Source organism: Wyeomyia smithii, chromosome 1 (assembly GCF_029784165.1).
Source record: "Wyeomyia smithii strain HCP4-BCI-WySm-NY-G18 chromosome 1, ASM2978416v1, whole genome shotgun sequence".
In the NCBI taxonomy this organism is placed as follows: Eukaryota; Metazoa; Arthropoda; class Insecta; order Diptera; family Culicidae; genus Wyeomyia; species Wyeomyia smithii.
Window position 1 is genome coordinate 16347658 of NC_073694.1, and position 20014 is coordinate 16367671.

A 20014-nucleotide genomic window follows, 5' to 3' on the forward strand; every position below is an offset into this window, starting at 1 on the left:
TTGGGCTATATTTTGCTATTTTGAGTTCGAACTGGCGATATTGTTTCTGGTCTTTAGAAACGGACTTCGGAAAAATCACAATGAATCTTTATAAACATTTCTTAAGTATAGATTGAAGCTTTTTAGAGGTTCAACTGAAGACCGTATAAAGGCGGCACCGAGCACTAGAGGGTTATTATCTGTGATCTTTTAAACGGGCTTATAGACTCAAGAAGCATTTTTCGCCTTTCCCACCTCAGCTCGCGATATTTTTTAGCTATTTCCCGACCATTTATAATCACTTTCTCGCCACTCTATACTTAGCTAATGATTAGTTGTGCTTTTTCCGGCCTTCATTCCTGAGCTTAAACCGTGTTTTTTTTTGTCCCTGAGAGTCGTTTCAGAAACGTGTTTTTTTATCCAATCTGAGTTAAATTTAGAACACTTTTTGCCCTTTTTTGAGCTTATGGAAGCGATTTCTAACCATTTTGAGCTCAATTTGGATATTTTACTGCTTTTTCGGCATTTAAAAGCGTGTTTGGTCATTCTGAGCTCTATCTGGGATCATTTTTTGACCTTTTCATTTTGGCCTTGTCTGACCTTCAAAAGCATTTATTCGATATGCTGAGTTAAACTGGGAATCAATTTTCGCCATTCTGAGCTTATTTTGTTATTTTGAGATCATTTTCTCGTTCACCTTTTACAGACCTTTGTAGTGATTTTTTGCCATTCTGGGTTCAATTTTTTTCCATATTCTGAATTCAATTTGAGATCATTTTGAAACCGGGTATACCGATGGTAATCGTAATGTTTTTTGTACCTTTCGTACCTGGTCTGAGAAACGTTTTTTCTTACCTTTAATTAAATAAACTACAGAAACAATTGTTTACGAGATATGTAGATAGCTAGTGTTTTTTTTCTAGTAAATTTCGAAAGATTTGCAAAAATCTTACCACCATGAGATTTGAGTATTTGTTTTTCTCCTGGCGCAGCCTGCTTCTTTAGTTCAGTTGGCCCCACATTGTGAAATAATTCACAAAAGATAAAACAAAACTTCAACACTTGTGTCAAGCGATCTCAAAGCTGAACGACAATAAATCACCTCCGACAGTTTCGTGGTTGAGCAAACGGGTTTCATTAACTCTGGGTACTTACTACCGAAGGGAATGATAAATGAAAATGCCGCAGCTACCGTGTGAAAAAGTGTGCGATAGTATGAACGTTTACGCATCGCCTCCTCCATGCCACCCACGGTCGCCTCCCCTAGAGAGAGGGTGGTATTATCGTGTTTTTTCCCATTGAGCTGCCATGCGCGAAAGAGGCGGAAAGATGGAGAAAATTGCACCTACCGACCCAACCCTCCCTGAACGGTGTGTATTTAGTTGTTATTGGACGCGTTTAGTGACTTGTTTTAAAGTGTAAATCAATGCATAACAGGGGCGAATGAATTTCTGCGAAAACAAGCGGATTCCCACGCGCTTAAGTAACATCTAAGTCATAAATTATGACGGAGTTATTTTGGCAGTCAGTGGAGGATTTCAACCAGCAACGAACGCAGCTTCCCCGACTAGGCGGGCTCCAAGCGGATCAAGTCAAAATCAAGTTTGGGTTTGGCCTAAATCGATTCCGCCGCTGGTTTACGACGCACAAGAAACTCGTTCCCATCCTCTGGCGGTATGCGTCATGATTGGGTTGCGCAACAGTTTGCGCTTTCGTGTTTGCGTGTTTGTACGTTTGCCTGGGCGGAATCGCGTGGAATTGACGTCCTAGTTGTTCAATAAATTAAACGATACACTCCATACTAACTGCAGCAGCTGCTGCCGCTGCTTTTGCTGTATGGCGACCGACATACATCCGACTCAAATGACTTAAACGGCGACGCACAGCTGGTTTTGTTTTGGTGCAGTCACTCGTAGTCGAACGAGGAAACGCCTCAAAACGCCGTCATCTGAAGGTTCGCGCGGTAACGACCGATCTACTGGGCAGACATGTCGCGGCTCCGTCGGGAAAGAGCAGGAGCGGGGTTTAACAGTTTATGTCACATTCCAATCAAGCCGTATACAGAATTGTGTTACGCGAAGGCGCTTTACCAGTACAGACAGCCCACTAATTACGCGCGCGTTTTACAACTTCAACGTTTAGCAGAAATTACGATGCGTCATCGGAGCCGAGGCTCGTCGAAGATTGGTCTCGGTGTAAACACTTTCGCTCTCAGATGATATCTCAGAAAAACCGATCGATCAGATAAAGCCCAATCCGATCCGCAAGTTCGCGTGCGCTCGTGTACTCGCCAAATTGAAATTGCGATCGATCGACCGTACTTAGCATGACCGAAGCTCTCTCGACGTGATGTCGAAGTTAATTACGCTTGGACCGGGCGGGCAGCTGTAGACTAGCGAGAAACTTACAGCATGCCAAATTTGGTATGCTTTCACCAGTTTTTTTCTCCACTCCTCTTTCTCAGGTGGAGACAGTGACTGACTGACGAACGGTTTAAACGACTCAAGAAAGGACCAGCTACCTTTGGTGGGTTAATGGGGTTAATACTCTATGGCTGCAAAACACTTTGAATTAAGCGTGCTCTGTTTAATGGTCCATTAGTGTCCGTTTGCTCCAAAGGGCTCTAATTTCCCTGGTGCGGCCTTCTGCAAAACGGCGTTGAGGTTGTGCAGTGAGCGAGATCGTTTGACCGCGGGAAAGAGTTTACGATAATTGAAGCCGCAAAGACCCATGTTTACATGGGAAGAAAGCAATAACGGCTGGTAGGTAAAACGTGCATAAACAACTGAACTGAGATGTTGGAATTGTATAGGAAAAATCGCATATGGTGATTTTAAAATTGATTGAAATTAAACTGAGTTACACTTGGCGGCAGTAAAAACATTAACCTACTGGGCACAACCTTGCATTCGAACATTGCGATTTTTCCCATTTTTTATGTTTTTTAACTATAAGAAGTATATTTTGGATGTTTTAACCATCATCGTGAAAACTTTGGTGACTTAATTACTCCCTGAATCCGGCCGGAATGGCAGCCGGCCCAATTTACGGTACAAGAGGGAAATTATGCGTAACACAAAAAAGATTTACTCTGATTTTGACAGTGAGTATTCACCAAAAACATGGCATTCAGTTCCTTGATCTGAACTGAACGCCATTTCCAGTGTTTTTATTATTAAGTGCGCAACTTAGCTCTCGTTTTTTTAAATAAAAATAATTCATTTTGAACAAAATAGTTGCCTATAAGTCATTTGTATTGCTCATCGCCAGCTACAACTTTATCTCAACATTATGGCAGAGCTCAAATTCCATTACGAGAAAAATGTTCGTCTTTTGAGGCTATCTAAGAATCTAGCCATTTCTTAATGTCATATGAACTGCTTGCAGACCTCCAAGAACCGTATTATATAAACGGACTAAAGAAGTTGGAACATCGTTGGTTTTTTTTTTTTTTTTTTTCATCTATAGTTTATTTGACACGGCACAAATACAATTCAATGTTTAACGGCGCCAATTATATCTGGTAGCTTACTTTCTAAAGTATCTTAATAACTAAAAGCAAATTTTTTATCCTCGCTGCCGACTACGAGCTGAAACTAAATCTAACTTAAGCTAGAATGTTTTGCATGAAAAGCACTGATTTGTTGTTTGATGGTTTTCCATCGCCATAGGTAAGCAGCATATTGAATATGTTCCGCTGCTGGGCCAAGATATTACGGACTGGCATATTGGGTTGTCTCCCTCGGGGCCTGAGAGTATCGTGCGGGTCTAGTTGCTGTTTCCGGATCCGGGGTCTTAACGTGTTCTTGTCGTTTGGTTGGATGTAGGCGGAAGGGGATAGGACTAAACTGGGGCGTGGATGGATTTCAGGAAAACGTATATAAGGGACATGTAGGATAGGTCACGGCTCACCAAGACATCACGAACAGGAACAGCCGGCTGCCTACCTTCGGCCTGCAGGGAAGCTACTAATCTAGACCTGGCGTCACGGTGTACAGGGCATGACCAAACAACGTGCTCTATGTCGTGGTAACCTTCACCACAGGCACAAATACCACTCTCCCCGAGCCCAACACGACGGAGATGCGCGTCAAATCTATAGTGATTGAACATAAGCCGGGACATCACGCAAATGAAATCCCGACCTACATCCAATCCCTTGAACCACGGGTTCGTCGATACCTTGGGGATTATGGAATGTAACCACCTTCCCAGTTCCCCCTTGGTCCAAGAATTTTGCCAACTGATGATCGTATTCTGACGTACAAATGCGAAAAATTCATTAAAGGCAATTGGTCTTTCATAAATTTCACCGTTTGTTGCGCTCACCTTAGCCAAAGAGTCCGCTTTCTCATTACCCGGTATCGAGCAGTGAGAAGGGACCCACGCTAAGGTAATCTGAGTAGATTTTTCGGATAAAGCACTCAGATGTTCCCGTATTTTCCCCAGGAAATACGGAGAGTGCTTAACATCTTTCATCGATCGGAGAGCCTCAATGGAACTGAGACTGTCCGTAAAGATGAAATAATGGTCCGTGGGCATTTTTTCGATAATCCCTAGGGTGTACTGAATTGCAGCTAATTCTGCGACGTAAACAGAAGCAGGATTATCGAGCTTATGGGAGACGGTTTAATTGTTATTGAAGATACCGAAGCCAGTGGACCCATCAAGAAGTGATCCGTCAGTGTAGTACATATTGTCGCAGTTGATGTTTCGATATTTATTGGAAAAAAATTTCTGATCTGCTGCACGCGTAAATGATCCGGGATTCCACGAGTTTCTTCTATCATGGATGTATCGAAAAACACAGTAGAATCAGAAGTATTTGATAAGTCGACACGATTTGGAATATTCGAAGAAGGGTTAATATTTTGGGACATGTGATTGAAATACAATGTCATAAAGCGGGTTTGAGAATTAAGTTCGATTAACCTTTCAAAATTTTCAATCACGGGACGGTTCAAGACCTCACATTTGATAAGAATACGAGAAGACAGGCTCCAGAAGCGGTTTTTCAATGGTAGTACTCCAGCTAAGACCTCCAAACTCATCGTATGGGTCGATGCATGCAACCTAAGGCGATACGCAAACAACGATATTGTATTCGCTCCAGTTTGATCAAATGTGTGTTTGCTGCGGAGCGGAAGCAGAAACACCCGTATTCAATAACAGACAATATCGTTGTTTGTTAAAGCCTTATAAGGTCTCCTGGGTGGGCTCCCCACCATTGTCCGGTTATCGTACGAAGAAAATTCACTCTTTGTTGACATTTTTTCATCAGATACCTCACGTGACAACCCCAGGTGCCTTTAGAGTCGAACCAGACACCAAGATATTTGTGTACCAAAACCTGAGAAATCGTTTTACCCATTAATTGTGTTTGAAGCTTAGCAGGTTCATGCTTCCTAGAAAAAACTACTATCTCAGTCTTCTCCGGAGAGAATTCGATACCTAGCTGTAAAGCCCAAGCAGACATATTGTCCAAGGTATCTTGCAATGGTCCTTGCAAATCGGCAGCTTTGGCTCCTGTAACAGAGATTACACTGTCGTCTGCAAGTTGTCTTATCGTGCATGAGTTTGCCAGACATTCGTCGATGTCATTTACATAAAAGTTGTAAAGAAGGGGGCTTAAACATGAGCCCTGGGGAAGACCCATGTAGCTAATGCGAAAAGTTGCCAAATCGCCGTGCGTAAAATGCATGTGCTTTTCGGACAACAAATTGTGCAAAAAATTGTTCGAAAATGGAGAAAATCCTTGTCGGTGAAGTTTACCCGAAAGAATGTCAATAGAAACGGAATCAAAAGCCCCCTTAATGTCCAAGAACGCAGACGCCATTTGTTCTTTGCGAGCATACGCCAGCTGAATATCTGTTGAGAGCAACGCAAGACAATCATTCGTCCCTTTGGCACGGCGGAAGCCAAATTGAGTATCTGATAGTAGACCATTTGATTCGACCCAATGGTCTAAACGACGGAGTATCATTTTTTCCATCAATTTCCGGATACAGGATAGCATTGCAATCGGCCTATAAGAGTTGTGATCAGAAGCTGGTTTCCCTGGTTTTTGGATGGCGATCACCTTCACTTGCCTCCAATCCTGCGGTACAATATTTTGCTCCAGGAACTTATTGAACAAGTTCAACAAGCGCCTCTTGGCATTGCCGGGTAGATTCTTCAACAGGTTGAATTTGATTCTATCTAACCCAGGCGCGTTATTGTTACAGGACAGGAGGGCAACTGAAAATTCTGCCATCGTAAAAGGTGATTCAATCGCGTCGTGGCCCGGAGACGCATCGCGAACAATATTTTGCTCAGTAACAGAGTCCGGACATACTTTCCTGGCAAAATCAAATATCCACCTACTTGAAGACTCCTCGCTTTCGTTGACCGTTACGCGATTCCGCATTCTTCGGGCTGTGTTCCAAAGAGTGCTCATTGATGTCTCCCTCGAGGTCTCGTTTACGAACCGACGCCAATATCCGCGTTTCTTTGCCTTAGTCAAGCTTTTAAACTTGGTATCAAGCTCCGAATAACGTTTAAAATCGTCGGCATCGTCTGTATCCCGGAAGGTCAGATACGCGTCGGATCTTTGCGTGTAGACATCGGAGCACTCTTGGTCCCACCACGGAGTGGGAGGCCGTTCTTTGATCGTTACGCCGGGATATTTCTTCGTTTGGGCTTGCAACGCGGCGTCGAGAATCAAGCCCGCGAGGAGGTTGTATTCTTCAAGTGGCGGATGATGTTGTATCGACTCGACCGCTTTTGAAATCATTTCCTCGTATAACTTCCAATCGACATTCCGTGTGAGGTCATACGGAATGTCAATTGGTCGCATGCGAGTTGACCCGTTATTAATTGAAATAAGAATAGGCAAATGGTCGCTACCGTGAGGATCAAGGATTACCTTCCATGTGCAATCCAACCGTAGCGACGTCGAACATAAGGATAGATCCAAAGCGCTTGGGCGCGCTGGAGGTTTCGGGATACGTGTCATTTCACCGTTGTTTAAATTAGTCATGTCGAAGTCATCGCAAAGGTTATAGATTAAAGAGGAGCGGTTATCATTGTATGGGGAACCCCAAGCCACGCCATGAGAGTTGAAGTCACCCAAAATCAAACGTGGCGAGGGAAGAAGTTCTATTAAATCAAAGAGCAGCCGTTGCCCAACCTGTGCTCTGGGAGGAATATATATTGTGGCAATACAAAGCTCTTTACCTTGTATTGTCATTTGACATGCGACAACTTCGATGCCTGGAATCGAGGGGAGGCTAATACGATAGAAAGAATAGCACTTTTTAATCCCTAAAAGTACTCCTCCATATGGGGTGTCTCGATCAAGGCGAATAATATTAAAATCATGGAAGTTGAGATCAATATTTGAAGTAAGCCAAGTTTCACAAAGGGAAAATGCATCGCATTTGTTTTTATTTATCAAAACTTTAAACGAATCAATTTTTGGTAAAATACTTCTACAATTCCACTGTAAGACAGAGATAGAATCCTTCATATACGCAGTTGAATTAGGCATCGAAGGATACAATCGCTGCAAGGAGGGGCCATTGGGCAGTCAACTGCTTCAAAAATGATCTAACTGTTGGGAGGAATGCTGTAAGAAAAATTTTAATTGGATCGGGTACATTGAAATTTTCAAAAATCCAGTCCACAATGTCAGAAAATTTCACTAATCCAGAGTTTGTTTCCTCAACTGGATGTGCAAAAGGAACAACTGGGGTTTTAGATGTTCCTGGCAGTGCTGGGAACTCCTTCTGGGACTTTCAATTTGCAAGCCCAGGAGGAGTTTGCTTCGGTTTTTCCGCAGCACTGTTTGGTTTGTTCGTACTTTTCATTACACTTTGGGAAATCTTAGGACCTTTACGGGGAAGTTTAGGAGAAGAAACATTTTTCCTCTTCCTAGACTCCCCAGGATTGGCATAAGATGTTCCCGCTGATGAATCGTCAGAATCGGTTTCATCAGAGGGCAACAGATCAAAGGGGTTCGATGTTATGGTAGAAGTGGTCACGGTCTTCTTCAGCATCTCAGCGTAAGAACGCTTTGAACGCTCCTTAAGTGACCGCTTGATTTTATCTCTGCGCTGCATGTACACCGGGCATGTGGAGAGCTCATGCTGGTTTTCTCCACAGTGAATACATTTTTCAGCATTAACACTGCAAGAATCTTCCGCATGAGTCTCCCCACACTTGCTACATCGTGCCTTATTGCAGCAGTAGGCGGCTGTGTGGCCTAACTGCTTGCAATTGGTGCAATTCATAACACGGGGTACATACAATCGCACAGGCAGACGAACCCGGTCGATCGAGACGTGGCTAGGGAGTGCAGATCCGGCAAACGTAACGCGAAACGAGTCTGACGGAGTGTAAACTTTTTTACCGCCGACGAGAGACATGGACCGCAATTGCTTACAATCCAAAATCTTCGCCTGTGTTTCGGTATTTTTGAAGCAACCGGTTGCGCTTTTTAGGATACACTCGACAGACAGACTCGAATCGGTTATGACACCGTCGATCTCCACGTCTCGTGCGGGTATGTAGATGCGATACTCGCGTGTGAAGAGCTCAGAGCAAGCGATAGCATTGGCCTGTGCCAGATCACTGACCACGACACGGAGCTTGTTAGGTCGGACCTTGGAAATTTCGGTCACGGCCTTGTACCCCTTCGTCAGGTCTTTAGCAATTTGCAGTATGTTTAAACGCTTTGAATTCACTCCTGCCTTTGGACGAAAATAAACAGTATAGCTGCCCTGTTGAGATCCGTCCGGGTATAGCCTGGGGCGAGGGGGGACTGGAGAATGAACAGGGGAGGGGGTAACAGAAGGGTCAGGGTCAGGGGGGTTCGGGGATGGTGGCACGGGAGGCGAGGGATCTATATCCATTGCGCTAAATATAGCGCACTAGCGCCGACAAGAACACGTACCTCTTTACTTCTTCCTTCCAGCAGTGGTTGTCCGATCGTTCGAAGCTGCACCCAAAGCAGCCAGCAGCACCAGTACAGCAGCACCAATACAGCCACCAGCAGTGAGCCGGGTGTGAGATCACTCAGCACAGCGACACGGACTAGACTGTCAACTGATGGGCTTGGATTAAAAAGATCTATTCACGGTGCACAGATCAAAACTGCAGCTGGTATTTTGCACCAATACAGCCAAAGTTGTGAGCCGGGTACAGAACGTATCGACACAACTCACAATCTAGTTGGCCTTTAGCGCGAATAATACACTCTTTTGTTTGGCTATTCGTACACACGGACCGGATTGTAATAGAACGACCACTTTGCACGTCCGTTTCTGTCGAGTGTTCGACGCGGAATGAACATCGTTGGTTCGAGTGTACCGATTTGAAACTATGTAGAGAAATGAATCACCACTTTTCCGAAATCTTCATTTACCGTTTGTTGACTGAGTACTTATGCAGCACACTACTCTCGTAAACGCTTCCTAACGTAAGAAACAGATGCTTTGAAAGGCTCTAAAACCTAAAAAAAATGATTTTGAACTGAGCGCAGAATGGGGAAGAAACGCTTTCAAAGGTCACATAACTAAATGATGCCTAGGTCTGACAAAAGTAAAAAAAAAAACGATCCCAAAAGGCCAAAAACAGGTTAAAGGGGTGATCTTAAAACGTACACTTGTAAAGGTCAGAAAAATGCTGAAAATATAATCTTTAAAAGTGCTTTTAAAGACCAAGAAAGGGCAAAATGACCTAAGGTTCAATTTAGAATAACTAAAAATGCTTCTAAACGTAACTGAAGTGTGATTCCAAATTAAGCTAAACATATGATGAAGAAACCTTTGAAGGCCGGAAAGAGGCACAAAAAATAATTTCAAAGTGAACTCAAAACAGTTTTTTTTCAAATAGGGGGGGGGGAGTTTGTAATGATTTATTTATGTACTAATATCTATTCAGAATTAATATTGTGTGTTCTGCCACAAATGGTGACATTTCAACACTATTATATATATATATATATATATATATATATATATATATATATATATATATATATATATATATATATATATATATATATATATATATATATATATATATATATATATATATATATATATATATTTGTACGCTTTTTTATATTGAATGTTATTAGCTTTCGCAGTTAAGTTAGTATAATTGTAGGAAAATTATTAAACCTACTTGTCAAGAAAAAAAAAATAAAACAAAACTTAAAATAAATTTAAAATAAACTTAAAACTATCTTACTGACTATAAAGTACTCAAAACAGTGAAACCACGCTTCAAAGGGCCAGAAAATGTCGAGAGAAAAAATTAGGTGCTTTTGCTAGTGTGTTTCGAGAAGAGCACGGCTACAGGTTGTGCGGGTGTTCGAGTACGAAACGGATTTAACGAGGTCATAAGATGCATCCAATGAAGTATTCTGGATTATATCAAGGAAGTATTACTTATACAGACACGATTTTATGAGCTGCGAGATTTCTTGAAACGTTACTAGCGTTACAGTAGATATTTGTTGTGGGCAGCGTTGCCAGGTCATTTTTTCAGAAATCTGGAAAAGGCAAAAAAAAAATCTGGAAAAAATCTGGAAGTCATTTCGTGGGGTGAAAGGTAAATTCTTCAGATGAAAGCCTAGTACGTCAAATTGAAGTACGTAAAATTTGAGGTGACAAAATTGCAAAATTTCGCGCCAAATTTGAAGTGATGACCTTTTTGCGGAACAGAGAAAATAAAATCTGGATGAAATCTGGATCATTCATGAAAAATCTGGATAATTGAACTTCAAATCTGTCTACCTGGATACATGTTCAAAAATCTGGATAATCGAGCGAGATCTGGATACCTGGCAACGCTGGTTGTGGGTGTTATTTCGTATGCATTTTGATGGGAGTCTGGATAGTATATGCACTTTTATGGTATTTTACTCGTCAAACCGCCGTGGTCCTTTGGGTAGGCGGACATAGACGACACACCGGTAGTCTGTAATGAGAGATATTCTGTCGACCGCAGCATTAGGCAACCAATCAGAGGTTGAAATCTGCGTTTCAACAAAGCTTGACAGTTGTCAATAGTACAACAGTTCGAATAATCAAATTACAATTTTCTGCATTTGTTAAGATGCATAGATGATTTTCCAATCGATTGCTGCAAGAACGAAGGAAACTCTTTGAAAGCTAACCGACTTATTAGCGTTTGAAATTAGACATTTTTTTCTCTTTCGTTGTTAGATTTTCATTTTCACTAAGGACGGGTAACTTCCTAAGAAACTTGGCTCTACGTCAAAACGCTTTAAAAAACTCGGAAAACGTCAGAAAACTATTTCAAAATCAACTCAGAGCGGCGAACAGATGCTTTTAAAGGCCAATAAGGCCCAAAAAAGAACCCGAGCTCAGATCGGCGGAAAAATGCTTCTATGGAATTTTAATAATTTCAAGACAACAAAAAAGTAAAAAATGACACCAAAATCCCGAAATTAACTCAGAGTGGCGAATGAACGCTTGTAAAGGCCAGACAAAAGCTGAAATTCTAATCTAAAAAGCGCTTCTAAAGGTCAAAAACGGCAACCAAGATCTCAAATTGAGCTTAAAAAGGCAGATCCTTCAAACACAGCAACAGAAATTATCAACGTGTACGCTCCGACAAACGATAAAACCGATGACGTAAAGGAGAAATTCTACGAGGTCCTTGAGAAAACGTATGAAGAGCGCTCACAACACGACATAAAGATCGTCATCGAAGACATGAACGCACAAGTCGGACAGGAGGAATTCTTTCGACAACGGCTTGAGCCAATGACCATCAGTAATACCTACAGTGTTGTTAGCCTCACTCATGAACAGCATGCAGCACCTCAAGTGAGGTTCTCGTAGCTGCCGATGTACACACTGGAATTTTCTCCATTAAAAGCTGTTTCTTGTTCTTTCTCGCTGTCTTTCTTGCTCACATTCGCTCTTTTACTCGCGTGTAGTCCCCTTCTTGCGAGCACAACCAACCGAGTACAATTGTTTCAAGATACATTACGAAAGTTGCGAAGGGAGAAAAAAAAATATTTCAAACAGAGTAACGGACTACTTCGGTAGCGGTTGGCTGCGGCAGGTTTTGCATTAGACTACTATAAAAAACATACCAAATTAGTCCGATACCCTACACGTTCGAGTATGCGATACTTTACAGATTCTTCCCCCACGTTCGGCTGTCGATGCACGAAGCAAAAGCGGGTAGATGATGAAAGCATTTTCGTTTTCGAGCACAGCTTTTTAAGCACTCCTCCTAGTCGAGCAATTTTAGTCGAATATTCTACTCGCTAGCAGGAACTCTCTCTGAATAGCAATACAAAAGAGTTTTGTGCGTGTTGATGCGTGCTTGCTGCTACTCAGGGGAATACATGAAGAAGAAAGAGTATCTCGAAAGCGTGTGTGTAAAAGACTTAAGAAGCGTAGCATATGTCTCGTTCTCAAGCAGAAAGGAAGAGAAAGGTTTCGCTTCTCGCTCGATTTGCAAGACTGAGTACCTTTTTTACACGTCGAAACATTCCGAAGCGTGCCTAACGACACCCCAATGGAGAGGCCTGCTCCCAGATCGACGGCGGGTATTTTCGGTCTTTTCGGGTCCCGAACGTCGATTCAGATCACTATTTCGTGGTAGACGAGATTCGTGCCCGGCAGTCCAACGTATTTGAATCGAGATCGACGAGTGAGATACCTCTGAACATCCAGAGGCTATCAGCGGAAGGAGTTGCTGGAGAATGCACTCGGAAAGTCGATGGACGGATTGTTGAGTGAAAGTGAAAGTGAAACAGCGTGAGAGGCGATAGGTACGAACACGTCCTTTACGAAGACCGTGCCAGTACCTGCCATGGGTAATGACAGAGGGGGATCTGGTTACCGATAAGGCGCAGGTGACTAGGTGTTGGAAACAACACTTCGAAGTGGTGTTGAAGATGGGAGAGTCATTGAGAGGAACAGGAGAGCTTTTGGAGGAGATGGACAAACTGTGGATCCGCCAACCTTGGACAGGGTGAAAAAAGCTTGCAGAGAGCTGAAGTACTACAAAACCGTTAGGAAAGTAGGCTTACCGGCAGAACTTCTCAAAGTCGGGAGTGGACGGCTGTATAGTAGAATTAACTAGATTATCCTGCGGATATACAACTTGCTGACACATCATCTATTTATGGACTTCAACACGGAGTACGATTCAGTGAAACTGCAACCAGTTTTGGCAGGCTATGTTTGAACATGGTTTCCCAGCAAATCTGATCAAGCTGATATGTGCGACTCTTGATGGTAGGCAAAATTTCGGACGCGTTTGTGACGTTGAATGGTCCGAAGCAAGGGGACTGGCTTTTGAACTTGCTGATCAACACAGACTGGAATGGTGCGATACAACGAGCAGGTGTGCAGAGGAGCGGCACCATCATCACGAAGCCTCAAATGCTTTGAGGCTTTGCGGACGGCATCGATTTTATCGGTGTCAAACGTAGAGCTGTGGCGGAGTCCTTTAAGGCAAACAGAAGAGATGCTGCCACATTTGGACTTACATAAACACTGCCAAAACGAAGTTTATGGTAGCTGGTGGGGAACGTGGATACTTACTTTCCACTTACAACCACTCTGGTTGAAGAATTTGTTCATCTTGTTACATTCGTAACGTGTGATAACGAGGTCATTGCGACGGCGAATAGGATCTTTTACGGATTAGATCCCGTAGCTTACAAAACCACACGAAATGCGTGAATTTCAAGACACCGATCCTCCCGGTGTCGCTTTATGGACATGAATCGTGGACGTGAAAGGAGACCGATCAGCGAGCGCTTAAAGTCTTCGAGTGTAGAATCTTGCGATCAATGTATTTTTGTGGTCTGGCAGCATGGTTAACGTACTACATGTAAGTAGTATCTGTTCTTTCGAAGTTTAGCGGATTTAGTGAGTTTAGTAAAGTAGGTACCAAGTTTAGTTTTGAATTCCCGAGTTGTTGACATTCACCCCTGATAATTCTGATGATTCTGACAATGTAAGCATGAACATCACAATGAAATTATGCCATCGGGATTTTATTTGCTCGTGTCCGAATGGTATTTGGACCTTCTACTCGGTATTTTACTCGTGAAACCGCCAAGGTCTTTTGGATAGGCGCTTCTGAAGTGTATAATATGAGATTACAGAAACTAAATTTTGCTAATATAGGCAAGCTATTTGTCGAAAAAGTAATTCGGCTCTCTCAAATTGAATTGGTTAGTTTCCTTCGACATTTTGCTTAATTTTGCGCTTACGTTTTAAAATTTTCCTGATGTTTGGGCAAATATTACTTCAGTTCAACATTTATTCTCAAATAGTTATGTTAAACTCCTATACGTCGTCCTTCACTTCCCCAGTTCTTCGAACGCACAATCTATCATATCGAAATAGTAGTGTAGTGATAGACGAAGTTCGTGGTGGTTGACGAATTTGTGTATCTCGAATCATTTAAAACGTCAGACAACAACTGCAGCAAAGAAATCCCTAGACGTATCTGGAAGTCGTGTCTACTACGGACTCCACAAAACGTTGAAGTCTGGCAAACTTCGCCTCCGTACCAAGTGCAACATGTACGAGACGCTCATAAGACCGGTAGTCCTCTACGGGCACGAGACATGGACCATGCTCGAGGAGGACTTGCAAGCACTGCCCGTTTTCGAACGCCGTGTGCTTGGGATCATATTCGGCGGAGTATGTGCTTTAAGGTGAAGAACAATCCTCGAGCTTGTGCAACCCTACTGCGAGCCCAATATCCAGAAAGTCGCTAAAGCTGGAAGGGTACAATGGGCGGGACATTTTGAATCCCGTAAAAATGCTGTTCGTCTCGAATCCGGTCGGTACAAGACGAAGAGGCGCTAGGTGGTTGGATCAAGTGGAGCAAGATCTCGGAAATGTTGGACGCTCAAGAAACTGGAGACAAGCTGCCAAGGACTGAGTACGTTGGTGTAACATTGTGACGCAGGGGAAACCCTGAGGGATGTTTCACCAGGAAAGAAAGTAAGTATGTAAAAGATACGTGGTCACGATCACTTCGAAATTGGGAAGCTTATTTTCTCTTGAATTATCAAAACTACGTACATCTACGTACATAAACTTTGATCGATTATATTCACTGCCGGCGTATGACTGGAGTGGTAATTTGAGCGTTGTTTATTTAGTGGATGCTGAGATTTTTGCGGTAAAAATCGTGAAGTGAAAAGAAACCTAACCTTAAAATCATATGCAAAAAGCAACGATTCCGATTCGCTTTAAGTTATTCAATAATTGAAAAAGAAAGTGCACGAGTTGTAACGAGTTGAGTCCTATTATACATGTTAACGATCTATAGGATTCCTTGGTAACAACATTGACAAGTGTCAAACTAACAATTCTAAAATCCCTTTCTTAGTTGGTCTGCATTGGGCGTATTATTCATTTAAAATTGAGATCATCAGGAGTTTCCCACTGAGGATGATTTGCTACTCCCAAGCGGGGTTGACCACGAGGTTACCAATAAAATCTGATAAAATGCAAATGAAAAGTCTGGCTCAACTTAGTCATTTAGTGTGACAAAAAGATCGCATTTTTCGAATGATGTTTTGGAAGAGTACAACATCTCATATGATATATATTGTACAAAATTGTACAAAATTCGAAGTGATGACCTTCTTGCGAGGTAACAAGATTGAAATCTAGCAAAAATCTGGCTATAACTTCTTTATTTCATTTTGTTCATTATGGTATTTGACGATGATTGGAAAACTTTCTGATGTTGTAAGTTGTCCGGGTTTATCATTCTAAAATGGACTGCCAAAATTTGAACAAAACCGTAATGGATTTTTAAACGAATAAGGAAAAAAAATACCCAGAATTAAAAGAACAAAAGGGACCAATAACATAGGGTATCGGCTCTATCATTGTCAGGTTTTACATATTATCGTCAGGGGGGAAATATTGATATAATTTTACTCGGTTTTGAGTATTCGAACTATTTGTTTAAAGTGTATTGAAATATACTGTAAATGGTGCAAAAAATTCATTTATGTTAAAATAACGGAAATTAATAAAACTATACCAAAGAATAAAAGGAAATCGTTTTAAAAATATAAGATATTTTGATTAAAAAAAAAGTCGTTCCAGCCATTACTCGAAAAGGTAAACGATCCTGTTTGCAAAGTAAATAACCAAAAAATAAACTATTCTCGCGAAATGAAAACCAACTTTGGGGTGAACAAAGAACGAAGAAAAAATAAATACAGACCGCGCAACCGGAGGGTCTGCTGTGAGCATCATAACAAAATACAACTCAATCGCACAGTTCAGTTAAATCATCGCGATTCTGTCATCGTTTTATTGGCTTCATTGCACGCTAGTTGAAAACAATGAAAAACCAGCGCGAATTAAGTGGCTTACATGCCTCAGTTCGTAGAGGCACTCTACTCTACTTGCGCTGTAAATAAACATGGAATGGAAGTGAAGGTGGAATGCGACAAAATGCGATGAATCGAGCAAAATTCGCTCGATCCAAAGTAGCATTTTTGACTAAAACAAAAACCACGAACTCCATTGAACCATTAATATCTTAGTTTGAAAATCATTAATTGCTTTGGCGTCTGCAACCGTCCGTATCATTTTTTGCCATCATCAACCAGTTGATCTTGATAGAAGCCCGTTTTGCTGCAAAACGCGAAATAACAAGTTTAGCTAGTTTTTGCTCCCCTTCAACACCCATCAGTATTTTTGTGGGCTCCCTGCTGCCGTGCGTTATTTTTTTGTTTAAGGTCTCCAAGTAAGACCTTCAATTACGACGTAATAGGCTGTCGTAAAAGACAGCAAGATTCAAAAGCCTCCGGCATTTGTTCCACTCTCTTTCCCTTTCGATGTGTGCTTTCCCAAAACAACGCAGCGTAGTAACCCGTGAGAGCCTTTCCCTTTCCTTTTCCCTCACGGGCAGAATTCATCGAGGCGCACGCTTTCGGCTTGATTGGATTTTGTGTAAACAACTTTCAGTTTCTACAGTGCTGAGCATCGCCTATTTTGATCGCCCCACAATGACCCAGCAAATCGATCATTCGTCGAGCCCGGCGTAAACAACACTCAGATCAGAGGGCGCTTGCTTGAATGACGCCACTTCAACTTCACTCACCTTCCAGTGAGTGTCTCCCCTTTGAGTGCCTACGCTAAAAATTTTAACAAACAAACAAAAAACTCACCCAGATCCGGTGACTTGGTGGTGGTGACCGTTGCCGCCCGCTCGCCACTGTCCGTCGACGACGCCGTAGAACCGGTTCTGCTAGCTCCGAATTTCCGACGCACACCGATTTTGGACTTGGACGATGACGACGACAACGACGTTTTCGACCCTTGGGTGTCCGCCGCCGAAGGAGTGGTATAAGTGGCTCCGCTTTCATCTGTCGGCTGCTGCCGCTGGCGGTTGCTGTTCAGCTTGCTAAGGTATGTGGTTGGCCTTCTACGGCGTGACAAAGGCGAGCTCGCCGTCGTTGCCGTCGCCAGCGGAGCACCAGTCGAGTCGGACGCTTCGCCACTGTCAGATGTTCGTGTGCTCTTGCTGCGTACGGTTGTCAGCGGCGGCGACCCGGTCGTAGTTGCTGTTCCGGGCGGTCCTGCCCCAAACGATGGACGGCGCAACGCCGGACGGAACTGGGGCCGAATCTGTGGAAGAGGTTCAGTGTTTTAGTGTTTAAGACGAACGTGATTCAATAAAGTGATTGTTTTTTTTTTGCGTTTTTGTTTTGCTGGTGTAATTAAATATTTGAGAAAAGAAGGAAAAAGTTGTAATAAAAACAATATTGTTGGTTGTTTTCTTCTGTTGCTGCTGTTTTCGTTGATGTTGTTGCTGCTGCTGCTGATGCTGCTATAATCGTTGTTGTCACTGATCGTGATTTTTTTGCTATTACCCTAAAGTTTTAACAAAAAATGAAACAAGCAGTCTTTTGTTATTTTTAGTTACTGAGAAAATCATGCAAAGTGCAATCTGTTGAAGGTGGAAGGTGCTTGTTTTTCGCTAGATTTGACATTTGTGGACTGTGCAGTTTGGATTAAGATAGACAGCAAAAAGAAAATTTCGAACTAAATTTTAAGTTTTGTATTATGTGTAAATTATCATCCAGGTTAAAAGAGCTATTTTGTGTTGTCCCTTTCTCTCTGATCTTAGTTTATACCTTAATCTAAATCTTTTCAAATTTTCACTGTATAAAACTGAACTTTCAAATAGCTGCTGTCTTAATAACTCATAACTTATTACTAGACATTTTTTTTAATGCTAAAATGGTTTACAATTCTGAGTTTTTATTGTTTGTGTATTTGAAGCCGAATGTTTTTCTGAAAAGCGAACATAAATAAATGAACAAACAAGTAATAGCTACCCTTAAGTGGAAGAATCAGATTTCAAATTACATTGAGGAAATAATAGTTACACAAAAATTGGAAGCACATCGATTGGAACATGCCTTTTTATATAGGAAGCAAGATTGAGAAGACCGTCGTGAACGATCGAAACGTTGACTAGTTAATTTTTTTTAATTTCATTTTATTCGAAATAAAATAAAGATTTCCAAGATAATTCCGTTAATCGAAGCGAATCTATTGCTTGAAAATTTCTTCTAAACATTAGTCTGTTTTATGAGCACTGAAGTCAATGAAAAGTGTTTTGATTTCTTCGATTGATTATCTAATATCCATGATTGGATATTTTGCAGTTTTTCTAAGGACTGAATGTAGGTTTCTAGTTTTTGAACTTATTTCTACATGTTTTACAAAAGTCGAAAAGAACAGAAGTTTCCGTTCAGGATTTTGTTGGAATCAAACGTTTAAGTATTAGTTATAAAAAATATTTTGTACCTCGAAACGCAAAAAAATGGTATAGGTACAAAATGATCTATAATAGCTTGAAAAGCTAAGTAAAAATGAATATCAAAACTCCCAGAAATGGAAATGTACAACATGAATAAATAAAATATAAAACACTGTAATGAGGCAGACTTTTGTCAAACATAAGAAACTGAGCAAAAACGCGAAAAACTACGTCAAATGGTGTAAAAAACGACAGAGAAAAAATAACTAAAAGACAACACGAGATTTTAGGTAATCTTCATGTTAAGTTCTCGTGATTTGTTGTTCAAGTCGTAATAAGGACTACTGGTTTCTTATGAACAAAAATTTGGCCTAAGAAGGCATCAGATTGGTATGGACACAGTAAACAATTAAATTCTCAATATAAAAAATTAGATAAAAATTCAGACCGATAATGGATTTTATTTTCAATTTTTAATGAGAAACAGATTTTCACATAGCGAAATTCAAAACGCAATAAAATAGGTAAAAAACCATGATAGAAGTCGAAATAAATTATAGTGAGGACTAAGAACGCCAAATTGCTGCTTTCAAAAGGCACAAGAAGTATTGTGAAGGAAAAAGTGAAAAAATATCTATTAAAAATGTATCCCAAACCAGTGTCATTTTGATGTGACACTGAACTGTTAAATTATTTTTGATTTTTTCTCTCAATTTTTACATAGTAGATTTGATTGCAATGATAAGAAAACCGAGCGAAAGGAAAAGCACTCCATTTTTTATAACAATATATTCAAAATATTGTCAAAGCTCTAACCTGTAGGCCGTATCAATTTTATTCGTCATTCTTTCTGGGTTACACGTACGTTCCTCAGCAATATTTGAATTGTTCACATATTTTTAAACTATCAAAATAATTAACGGTAATCACTAGCAAACGATAGATGAAAAAAAACAATCTCACTACCGTCCCCCCGGATGTCACAGCCTGCTTAGCGTGAAGGTTAGATTAAACTGTTTGTCGCTTGAATGGCTAATTCTTGCCGAGCCCCATTCGCGAACTTTTCGCGCTAAAAAGATCCCAAATCAAACGCTCGGTGGTTGGTGGAATTTTTCATTTTCCATATCGAATTAATCACCGCCCGTAATTAATTTACCGGCTCAATTGGAGTGTTTTTTTTTTGTTTGCTCTACACTTCTTTCTTCACCTTGTCTCCGCTAATGTATGTCAGCAGCGAACAGAA